Consider the following 12,840-nt stretch of genomic DNA (forward strand, 5'->3'; position numbering starts at 1 on the left):
TTTGTTTTCCTTGTGAGACCCTGACTGATAAAACTACTCACCTGGCAATGTGCCATTTACTGCTTTCTGAAATGTTAAGTAGTTTTTTCATATACTTATGTACTTTCATATGGTTCTTTTCTTTTTTTTTTCTTTTTCGAGATGGAGGTCTCATTATGTTATCCAGGCGGGACCCATACTCTGAGTTCAAATAATCCTCCTGCCTCAGCCTCCCAAGTACCTGGGACTACAGGTGTATGCCACTGAGCCCAGCTTCACATGGTTCTTTTATAAATATAAAGCAAAAGCTTGAGTTCATGGACTCTGAGATCAAAACTCTAACTTTTCAGTGCTAAAGAAGATGGCAGCAGGGTGCAGGGATTGGGAGGAGGGGAGCTGGACATGGCGCGGTGGGGGGGCATAAAAACGTCAACAAGGAAGGTCAGTGAACAAAATGGATGGCAAAGGCTAACTTAAGGTAATATGCTAGCTATGCCAAAGTAAGGCCAAATCAAGGAGTCTTCTCAGATTGAGCTCTTCTTTGAATATGGCAAAACTACTGCTAAAAACAAATCAGAAGGTGTACTGACCATGAATACAGCAAGCAATGATTATGCTATCACAGCCTCCAAGAGCAATGAACTTGCATTCACCCAGTGAATTATGCAGTTTCTCCTGAGAGGCTCCCCAAACTGGCTAATGACTCAAAAGAAAATTTTTATGTATAAGTAATTGTTAGTGGCTATAACCTAGAGCAATCTACTGAAAAATGTAGTCCTTAAATGCTAACAATCCAAACATAGATTGATATCACAACACGGTACAAATAGTATTGTTTCCAAAAAAGAAATAAAATACCATACAGCCATGTAAACCTCTTTTAAAAACTGGTTTTGGCCAGACTCACACCTGTAATCCAGTACTTTTGGAGGCTGAGGCAACAAGATTGCTTGAGCTCACGAGTTCAAGACCAGCCTGGGCAACACAGTAAAGCCCTGTCTCTAATAAAAACACAAAAAATTAGCCAAGTATGGTGGTTTACACCTGTAATCCCAGCACTTTGGAAGGCTGGGTGGGAGGATGCACTTGAGACCAGGGGTTCGAGACCCACTTGGGCAACAAAGTGAGACTTTGTCTCTACAAAATATGTAAAAGAAAACAATTAGTTGGGCATGGTGGTACACACCTATAGTCCCAGCCACCCAGGAGGCAGAGGTGGGAGGACTGCTTGACCCTGGCAGATTGAGGCTGCAGTGAGTTATGATCACACCACTGCACTCTAAGCCTGGGTAACAGAGAGAGACTCTGTCTCAGTTAAAAAAAAAAAAAATGGTTTCAGTTGGGCTAATATCCCTAAAGTAAGCACTCTGCACAATCTTTGAAAACTCTTATGGCAAAAGAAAAAAAAAACAAGAACAATAACAAAGGATGAAGAGATGCCATATTTAGATGATCATTTATCTATTTATGCTTTGGCCATTCAAATTGCTTTGAATTATAGGCTACAAGTGCAAACTAATAGTGATCTAATATTAATAACAATAACAACAGTTAGCACTTAAATAGTGCTTAATGTATTTACTATATTTATGTGCAAGGCACTATTCTAAGTGCTTCATGTATTTAACTCATATAGTACTCACAACTCATTGGATAGGTATAATTGTTCCCCACTCTACCATCAACATTACACACCAGGCTTAAAGACATAAAGTAAATTGCCCAAGCTGGCCAGGCGGGGTGGCTCATGCCTGTAATCCCAGCACTTTGGGAGGCCAAGGCGGGTGGATCACCTGAGGTCAGGACTTCAAGACCATCCTGATCGACATAGTGAAACCCCGTCTCTACTAAAAATACAAAACTAACCAGGCATGGTGGTGCATGCCTGTAATCCCAGCTCCTTGGGTGGCTGAGGCAGGAGAATTGCTTGAACCCGGGAGGTGGAGGTTGCAGTGATTGAGATCACACCACTGCACTCCAGACAAGGCAACAAGAGCAAAACTCTGTCTTTAAAAAAAAAAAAAAAAGGCGGCCCAAGTTCACATATCTAGTAAGAAATAGCTAGATTTTGACCCCAGGTAATCTGAGTCCAACGTCCATGCTTTTAACCACTATACTTATTATATTCCCTTCCTAACTTGATCAAGGTCACACAGCTAACTAGGTGGTGACACCAGGAATTCAATACAAATCTTGAGCCACATAAAAACACAGCTGGTTAAGAAATATGTGAGGTTACTACCCTTTAAGTCCTAAGAAATCTTTAACATCATCCGCAAAAAAAGTCTGCAAACTGGGCCCAGAGCAGTATGGGACTTGAGTGTCATTTGTTGGACTTTTTGTTGTTGTTGTTTTTGAGTCAGTGTCTAGCTAAGCCCAGGCTGGAGTGCAGTGGTGCGCTCACGGCTCACTGCCACCTCAACCTCCTGGGCTGCTCATGACTATAGTCCCAGCAGTCTGGGAGGCCAAGGCGGGTGGATCACCTGATGTCAGGACTTCAAGACCATCCTGACTAACATGGTGAAACCCTGTCTCAGCCTCTCAAAGTGCTGGGACCACAGGTGTGTGCCAACATGCCTGGCTAATTTTTTAATTCTTTGTAAAGACAGGGTCTGTGTTGCCCAGGTTCATCTCAAACTCCTGAGTTCAAGTAATCCCCCTGCCTTAGCCTCCCAAAGTGCTGAGATTACAGGTGTGATCCAGGCTCCAGAGTCATCTGTAATTCAACCAACCTGTATGATACATAATAGGAAGAGGAAAACATTGATGGTTAGAAAATCTGGCTGAAGTCTTAACTTTGCCATTAATTGGCAGCATGCTATTAAACAGAATATAAGCTCTGGACTCAAACAGACCTGGATTGAAATCTGGGCTTTAAGACCTTTAGGTAAGGGTGGCTCAGTTTGTGCACAGTACAAAGGCATCAAGGAAGCAAAATAAGGCTGAAATTCTGCCCATGTTCAGCTCACAGATGCTGAGATAAGTGGTATCTAAGCACAGGTCCCTAAGTTACTGCTTGGGGTGGTGTGCCAGGCCAGAAGAAGTTTGGCTTCCTCATTGGTTCACCACAGGGGGTAACTTTCCTAATCCAAACAGAAGTCTCTCATAGCTAGTGTGGCTCTGCCTACTCTGCTACTTACTATATAATAATTGCTACTTGCAATATAATCTAGGATAAGTTACTTAATCACTCACTCTAAACCTCAGTTTCCTTATCTGGGAAATATGGTTGAAAACAGTACTTGCTTCATTGTGTGTGTGTGTGTGTGTGTGTGTGTGTGTGTGTGTGTGTGTGTGTGTGTGTGTGTGTGTGTGTGTGTGTTTTGTTTTTTGGACAGAGTCTTCTTGCTCTGTCACCCAGGTTACAGTGCAGTGGCATGATCACAGATCACCGCAGTCTCAATCTCCCAGGCTCCAGTGATCCTCCCACGTCATCCTCCCAAGTAGCTGGGTCCAGAAGCGCATGCCACCACCACACCCAGCTAATTTTCTGTATTTTTTGTAGAGACAGGATTTTGCCATGTCACCTAGGCTGGTCTCAAACTCCTGCGCTCAAGCGATCTACCAGCCTCAGTCTCTCAAAGTTCTGGGACTAAAGGCATAAGCCATTATGCCCGGCCCATTATGTGGTTTTGAGTATTACATGAAATGATGCAAGTTAAGGTGCCAGGTACTTAACAGGTTCTCAATAAACTGTAACCATTAATATCATAATTTCTCTCAGCCTCAGATTCCTAATATGCTAAAAATGAATACCACCTACTGCACTAGACATTTCTGGGAATGTTGAATAAAATTTGATAAATGAACAAGCAGTTTATAAACTATATCATACAATGTAACAATGAGTAAATATAAAGGGTTCTTGGTAACTAGAACTTAATGTATTAATATGATGGAGCATCAAGTAATATTTTTGCAGCTGGTATTAACTCTTTAAAATGTTTACATCATATATTCTTATTTTGGGTGTTACTTATTTTAGGGAAGATAATCATGCTCATAGATCACTTTAAACTGCAAGAAAAAAATTATTTCATTAGAGATATATGTAAACAATACAAATCTAAGAGGTCTAAGGTTAACTAGTATCCTCCATGAAAGAAAAATTCTTCACTCTATAATGTTTGAAGTAACTTTTAAAAAAGTCACCACAACCAATGAACTTTCTTGCTTTAAATTAGGGCCTCTCAATAGAAAAGATGGTGTTTTATATCCACATGTCGTGCAGAAACCAGCAGACTGTTACGATGTTATGATGGCATAACCGCATCTTCTCTGAACTTGGAAATGGCATTCTTCAGAGACTGCCTGTTGATTCATTTCAACTTCAAAATGAGTATTTGACCTTGCTTCTTTACGAAGGGCTCCTTCCACCTTTACTGCAATGTTTGGGATATTTAAAGCTTCTATTACCATAAATCCAAAACTTAAAAGTCACACAGCAGACATTACTCTGCTGTAAGAAACACAGGCCACAGGCCTACAAATGAGAGGATTTTAATAGGCCTCCAGTTCGGTAACTGAATGTTTCCTGTGACCCATGCAGCAGGCAAAACCCAAAACAAAACTAACACCAGATCCTATATTGTCCTTCATGTCTCTTTGTCTTCCAAATGTGCCCTCAGTTTTGTTATCGCTTTGTTGTTATTCATGTTTATTACTACCACCAAAAAGCTACCCACACATTTATCAATACAGTACTAAGAAAGAATGTTTTCAACTTCATTAATGCCTGTATGTTCTTAGCATTTAGACACAAAGCACAGTCTATATTTACTGTGGATTATTTTGCCCATTCAAAAAAACATTTGGAGGGTGGGCATGGTGGCTCATGCCTGTAATCCCAGCACATTGGGAGGCTGAGGCAGGCAGATCACTTGAGGCCAGGAGTTCAAGACCAGCCTGGCCAACATGGTAAAACCCTGTCCCTAGTAAAAAAAAAAAAAAAATCTGGACCTGTCACTTATGTCCTCAGCAGACTGATCTGCTCTGAGATAATGCATGAAAACTATTATCTCCTAAGGGTTGACTTCAAATAGACAAATGAGTTAAAGATATAAATGTGTGCAGCCAGGCATGGTGGCTCAAGCCTGTAATCCCACCACTTTGGAAGGCCAAGGGAGGCGGGATCACGAGGTCAGGAGATCAAGACCATCCTGGCTAACATGGTGAAACCCCATCTCTACTAAAAATACAAAAAATTAGCTGGGCGTGGTGGCGGGTGCCTGTAGTCCCAGCTACTCGGGAGGCTGAGGCAGGAGAATCACTTTAACCCAGGAAGTGGAGGTTGCAGTGAGCCGAGATCACGCCACTGCACTCCAGCCTGGGTGACAGAGTGAGACTCCGTCTCAGAAAAAAAAAAAAAGAAAGAAAATCTGTCACATGTACCCAAGCAGGCCTGCACAAGAATGTTCACAGCAGCATCTTTATTACAGAAAATAATTGGAAATTAGCTGCATGCCTATCAGCAGGGAATAGATAATGAGTGGTCAAAATTTTTTGCTGAATGAAGGACACTCAGGGATTAAAAACAATGTCTCAAAGGAAGCCAGACCCTCATGAGCCTGTGCAACATCATCATCATTAAGAAGAGAAAGAGGTGGAGTGCAATGGCTCACACCCATAATCCCAGCACTTTGGGAGGCCGAGGTGGGTGGATCACTTAAGGCCAGGAGTTTGAAACCAGCCTAGCCAACATGGTGAAACCCCGTCTCCACTAAAAATACAAAAATTAGCCAGGCCTTGTGGTGCATGGCTGTAGTCCCAGCCACTCAGGAGGCTAAGGCATGAGAATCACTTGAACCCAGGAGGCAGAGGTTGCAGTGAGCCAAGATCACGCTACTGCATTCTAGCCCGGGGAAACAGAATAAGAGTCTGTCTCAAAAAAAAAAAAAAAAAGAAAGAAAAGAAAAGAAAGAAGAAGATGTTAGAGAAAAAAAACATTTGAGGCTGGGTGCGGTGGCTCACGCCTATAATCCCAGCACTTTAGTAGGAGTCCGAAGCAGGCGGATCACTTTAGGTCAGGAGTTCGAGGCCAGCCTGGCCAACATGGTGAAACCCCATCTCTACCAAAAATATAAAAAATTAGCCAGGTATGGTGGCGTGTGCCTGTAATCCCAGCTACTCGGGAGGCTGAGGCAGGAAAACCACTTGAACCCAGGAGATGGAGATTGCAGTGAGCCGAGATCACGCCACTGCATTCCAACCTGGGCAACAGAGCAAGATTCTGTCTACAAAAAAATAAAATAAAAAATAAAAATGAATTAAAATATCAAACTATGATACATGCAATAACATGGATGAACCTCAAAGGCACTGTACTGAGTGAAATAAGCTAATCTAAGCTAAATAAGCTAACATAAATGTTGTAAACTATTTGATTTCATTTATATGACAATCTGCAAAAGGCAAAAGTATAGAAACAGAACAAATGAAAGGTTGTCAGGGGTTAGGGATGAGAGGAAGAACTGAATTCAAATGGGCAGCACAACAGAAATTTAGGGGCAATGAAACTGTTCTGCATTCTGGTTGTGAAGGTAGTTACACAAATCTATGTAAATTCATAGACATGTACATCAAAAAAAGGTCAGTTTTATTAAATACAGACTTTAAAATTCTGAAAAAAATCAGTATCTCCTCCAAATGATGCATATCTAAGACCATGACATCAGATGTATCACATACTCACTTCTTGAAAATGTAAAAGCCTACTGGATCATGCAGTTAGACACCCATCCACATAAATGCCAGGATATCTCCCTCAAAGATGGTTAACAAAAAGCCTAAATAAGGGTACTGAACAATGTTCTTAAAAATCAAATTTGTAATCAATGCCTTGCAACAAAGTTTTCTTAGAGCTCAATTTTGTACCTATTATCTTAATCTAGAATTTAAAAATCGGAATAATAATTTAAAATAATAATTTAAAATAAAAATAATAATTTAAAAATAAAAATAATAATATTACACAATTAAAAGGAAACATCCTTCTGTCACATTGGTTTTCACGCATGTAAAACCTTCTGGCAGGGATGGGAGAAATTGTTCGTCTGTTAAATTAAAAGTATTTACCTTTTTCTTCTTACTCAATCTCTCCAGTTCAGTGTTCCCTGAATAAAAAGTGTTCTAAGCTCTGAGATGAAGGAGACCTCATTCACAGATCAGGAACTTTACACTGATGAATTCTGTGACTTCACTTTCTACAGCCTACCAGGATTCTCCAAAAAGAAGGTAGCAAAGGCTGGGCATGGTGGCTCACACCTGTAATCCCAGCACTTTGGGAGGCCAAGTCAAGGCAGGTGGATCACCTGAGGTCAGGAGTTCAAGACCAGCCCAGTCAACATGGTGAAACTCCATTTCTACTGGAAAAAAAAAAAAAAAAACACACAGTACAAAAATTAGCCAGGCATGGTAGCACACACCTGTAGTCCCAGCTACTTGGGAGGCAGAGGCAGGAGAATCACTTGAACCTGGGAGGCGGAGGTTGCAGTGAGCCGAGATCATGCCACTGCACTCCAGCCTGGGCAACAGAGTAAGACTCCATCCCATTAAAAAAAAAAAAAGAAGAAGAAGAAGAAGGTAGCAAAGCTGCAACAGCACCCTTTAACTAGGGTGACCATATGTCCCAATCTGCCTGGGATAGTCCAGCTTAACACCTACTCCTGTAACGTATTTATTGTCAGCACTCTTTTTCACTCAAAAGGCACTGTAATTTAGAGGTGACTTACATGGCCATCCTAACCCCCTTTAAGAATCTAACTTTTAATCCTTATCTATCACCAAGACATAGAAAGCAGTCCTTATAAACAGAAATCCCTATACTAGGCCAAAAAAGGCAGAAAAATTTAATTTGATCAACCTAATGTGTTATATTTTAATAAAATTCTATTCTTTGCATTATATAATTGCATATAAATAGCTTCACACTCTAGTAAATACCTTATACCTTAGAAGAAAAGCTCCTATCAGTCAGGTTGGAGAAAAATAAATCACTCATTTAAAATCTCTACCCATGTCACCATTCTCAAGCTGGTTTTTGTTTTTAGAGGCAAGGTTTCACTCAGCCATCCAGGATGAAGTGCTGTGGCATGATTACGGTTCACTGTAGCCTTGACCTCCTAGGCTCAAGCAATCCTTCCACTTCAGTCTCCCAAGTAGCTGAGACCACAGACATGTGCCACCATGACCAGAAAAAAAAAATTTTTTTTTTCAATTATTGGGAGAGATGGGATTTCACCATGTTGCTGTTGCCCAGGCTGGTCTTGAACTCCTGGGCTCAAACAATCCTCCCACCTTGGCCTCCCAAAGTGTTTGGATTATAGGCATGAGCCATCATAATCCAACATTCTCAAGTTTTACAGCTATTTGATAGTGTGGAATAGTAAGTGCTTTTCATCCCAATTTAGGATGCTGTGTGGCAAATTCTAGAGAAGGTAAATGAGCCTAACATCTTAATCCTCAGATGGAAGGTTTACTTCTGTTTCCTTAAATTAATACCATTGTCAAGGAAAGAACAGGTTTCAAATTATAATTATTTTCTTGAGACTGTTACAAACATGGACCAGGATGTCCTTTCTGGTTTATCTTGTTTTTTTTCTTTTTTTAAACAACGAAGTTTTTCTTCAGAGAATGAATTAACCAGACTCCTTATATCTCCTTTTTTAAAATTCATTATTTGTAGAGACAGGGTCTTGCTATGTTGCCTCGGCTGGTCTCAAACTCCTGGGTTGAAGTGATTCTCCCCGCTAGGCTTCTCAAAGCACCAGGATTACAGGCATGAGCCACCTCGCTCAGCCATTATATCTCCTTGACATTCACTTTGGATAGTTCACTAGACAGGAAAAAAGTTATTACTTATCACTCCTTGTTAATGGATCTGATGGGGAAAAGATAATAAAATGCAGACCTACGCTGTTCAATACGACAGTTACATGCTCTACTGAGCACTTAAAATGTGTCTAATCTAACGATAATTAAGACAGTTTGCTGGCTCACGCCTATAATCCCAGCAGGATTTTGGGAGGCCAAGACGGGCGGATCACCTGAGGTCAGGAGTTCAGACCAGACTGGCCAACCTGGTGAAACTGTATCTCTACTAAAAATACAAAAATTAGCTGGGTGTGGTGGCGGGCACCTGTAATCCCAGATACTCAGGTGGCTGAGGCAAGAGAATCACTTGAACCCGGGAGGCAGAGGTTGCAGTGAACTGAGATCGTGCCATTGCACTCCAGCCTGGTGACAGAGCGAGACTCCGCCTCAAAAAAAAAAAAAAAAAAAAAAAAGATGGTTGTGGTAAGACTCTTGAAGATTAAGTACGAAAAAAAGAATGTAACTCATTAATAATTTTTATATTGAATACATAGTGAAATATTTTTATGTTAAATACATTATTCAAATTAATTTTACTTGTTCTCACTTTTTAAAATATGGCTACTAAAATATTTTAAATTAAATATATGGCCATATTATATTTCCATGGTTTGGTTTTGTTTTTTTCTGAGACAGGGTCTTGCTCTGTCAAGCCAGTGGCATGATCATGGTTCACTGCAGCTGCGACCTCCCAGGCTCAAGTGATCCTCCCACTCTGCCTCCAGAATAGCTGGGACCACAGGCGCGCGCGCCACCACATCTAGCTTTTTTATTTTTTTTCCTTTCTTTTTTTTGGTAGAGACAAGGTCTCCCTGTGTTCCCTTGACTGGGCTCAAGGGCCCAAGCGATCCTCCTGCCTCAGCTTCCCAGTGTTGGGATTACAGGCAGGAGCCACCATGCCTGACCTATTTCTATGTTTTGATGTGTTTCCAAAATAATTGTCGTATTACCAATAGCAGGCATAACAACAATTGCAGCAAAGTGCAAAAGCTACAAAATTATCTGTAACAAGAACAGTCCTTATTACCTTATCATAACAAGCACTATACATTCCTTAACAGATTTTTTAAAAGAACAAAAAGAAAAGAAAACCAACAAAAACTCAGAAAGTTTTTAAAATGCACTACTCCTTACTTTTGTGGTTCAGAATGTATCCTCTAAGAATGTATTAAGTATCTATAACATTTGTATAGACAATGTGTGATCCCTGAAATATCTGAAAACAATGCAACAGTGGATTTTGGAAGACCATAATGCCAGTTTGGGAAACCCATGGCAACAGAGAAGGAATGCAACGAGGAATGAGGAAGCAAAACACGGACACTGAACATGGACTAAAAGCAGCAAGTGGAAGCAACCAGAGTTAAAAATCAGCACCTCTGCCCTGCATCTAGTCCCTAAACTTTTCCTTATATTTTTAGTTTATATTTTTAGCTGGTTTTAGTCACATTTCCAGGGTTAGGCTGAAAAGGCCTAAACAGTTTCACTGTTAGGTTCAGAATTACACTTATATTTCCAAATTTCAAACAGACTAAATTCATGCCTAGCAACCTACCACTAAGTGTTTACCAAACTTCTAGATAGAGATCATAAATTAGTCACCTCCCCAACTCACTACATAATAACTACATGTCTTGATATCTCAGAGTTGGCAGGGATTAGAAGTCCAAATAAGTTGTTTTTTTTCTGAACCCTGGGTTACCTTCCATGGAAGCAATTATAACAAATTTGGTATTAAGTTTATATTTCAGATGGCTGCTAAACATTACAATTATGCAATTAGCACAGAATCCCCAAACACATAAGGGCTACCGTAATATCTATTTGGAGACAATTTCAGACATTTCAAACACTGAAGTCTTATTACATACCCTAGAACCAGAAGGCCTGAAAATAACAGTCTCGGGCTTGCTGCTTAGGATACTGTTCTAATAGATACAATTCAAGCATTTAACTTAATGAGAGCATTTAAGTCAGATTTATCCAACTGAAAAGGGAGGTAGTATTTACATAGACACAGATGACATTTACGCCTCTACTTAAAGTTAAAACGCCTGTACAAAAAATTTTTGTTTTGTTTTTTTACAACCACAAAAAAACTTCTGATTCTCCAGATATGTGAAGTGACTTGGAGGTTCTGCTCAAATATTTTTTCATTTTAAGCCTGACTATAATTCAAACATTTCATGGAGGCCTTTTCTTTTTGGTTTCTTAAAAATTACTGCAATGCCAGTGTGGCTGGTATCAGTCTTATATTCGAATACTATAACCGTAGTTTTCCACTAGGTTTCATGCTATACTGTGCACACATAAGATGCTCAACAAATATTTGGTGAGTGAATAAATGAGAAGAGGACAAGTATGTCCACTATCACCAAACTGCAAAGAAAAACTGGATGCACGGAAACAAAACACAGGCAGGAGCAGCTGGGATGCCCTTCCACCTAGAAACATGAAAAATAGCCACTCAGTACAAAATAATGAAGACATTCTGGAGGTGAATAGTGGTAATGGTTCACAACTACATGAAAGTACTTAATGTCAATGAACTATACACTTAAAAATTATTTAAAATGGTAAATTTTATGTTATGTATACTTTACCACAATAAAAACAAATTTTTTTTTTAACAATTAGCCAAGTGTGACATCTGACTATGCTTTCACAGGAAGACACTGAGACTCTGGTGAGAAAGTCTGGCCATGCAACGATACGTAGTATACTACCACATAATGGTAATATATCATTTTATGGTAATGATATATGATAATATACCATATTATAATATATGGTAAAGGAAAAAATAAACAAGAAAAAAGACTCTCGGTGAAAACATTGTACTATGAGAAAATTCTACGTGTTTGCCATATCCCTGTGATGAAAGTAGCATGCTATAGTAGCTATTTATGCATAAAATACCAAATAGTGGCCGGGTACGGTGGCTCACGCCTGTAATCCCAGCACTTTGGGAGGCCGAGGCGGGTGGATCACCTGAGGTCAGGAGTTTGAGACCACTCTGGCTAACATGGTGAAACCCTATTTCTACTAAAAATAGAGAAAAATAGCCGGGTGTGGTAGTGTGCGCCTGTAATGCCAGCTACTCAGGAGGCTGAGCCAGGAGAATCGCTTGAACCTGGGAGGCAGAGGTTGCAGTGAGCCGAGATCACGCCATTGCACTCCAGCTTGGGCAACAAGAGTGAAACTCCATCTCAAAAAAAAAAAAAAAATTCTGAATAGTATTCCAGTGGAAGAAAAACTAACTTTAGGTAAATGTAAAATCTGAATCTTTAGAAATAAACATGCTTAAGAAAACTGAATTAAATTGTTTTGATCTAAGTTGTCCATAAGCCTTGAGAGTTTATAAATAGGTTTTTTTAATGCATGTAGACTAACCCAAAAACAATTTTATAATATTAAAAGGAAACACTTATCTGTGGGCCTTATTATACAAATTCAAAAGAAAAGCTGAGGGGTAGATCATGTTAAGGGGAAAAACCAAAACCAAAAAAGCAAAAACAAAAACAAACCTCTATCTTACACTAAACACCCAAAGGTTTAAAAAACAAAATAATTAAATCTCAACTGGTGACACAGGGATTATCTGCTGACCCCAGAGGTTTATCTGACCATTCCTTTAATGATCTCCAACTCAGAAACAGGTCTGGCAGTAAGAAGTCTGCATGGTACTCAAAGAGAGCTGGCAGAACCAGATGTTTTTAAGAAAGGAGAGCAGACCTACCCTTTTGAATAACTACCAGCTGTGCTGTTTCATGTTCTGTACCAAAGCTGTGACCTGTTGGTATTTTCTCCTCCCTAAACTCCTGAATTTTGAGACAGAGTCTTGTTCTTTCGCCCAAGCTAGAGTGCAGTAGCTCGCTACAACCTCTGCCTCCTGGGTTCAAGCGATTTTCCTGCCCCAGCCTCCTGAGTAGCTGGGACTACAGGTGTGCACCAATTTAAGGAACTAGTTAACAAAATGAAGTTAGTCTA

General features: G+C 40.0%; 2 protein-coding genes across 8 annotated transcripts in view; one reads left to right on the forward strand and one right to left on the reverse strand.

The window, feature by feature from the left end:
• Window positions 1-12,840, forward strand: part of ASCC1 (activating signal cointegrator 1 complex subunit 1) — an 885,589-nt gene that overhangs the window by 186,668 nt on the left and 686,081 nt on the right. The gene's annotated exons all lie outside the window — the stretch shown is intronic.
• Window positions 1-12,840, reverse strand: part of MCU (mitochondrial calcium uniporter) — a 209,767-nt gene that overhangs the window by 141,627 nt on the left and 55,300 nt on the right. The gene's annotated exons all lie outside the window — the stretch shown is intronic.

The sequence above is a fragment of the Macaca thibetana genome, chromosome 9, assembly GCF_024542745.1.
Source record: "Macaca thibetana thibetana isolate TM-01 chromosome 9, ASM2454274v1, whole genome shotgun sequence".
In the NCBI taxonomy this organism is placed as follows: Eukaryota; Metazoa; Chordata; class Mammalia; order Primates; family Cercopithecidae; genus Macaca; species Macaca thibetana.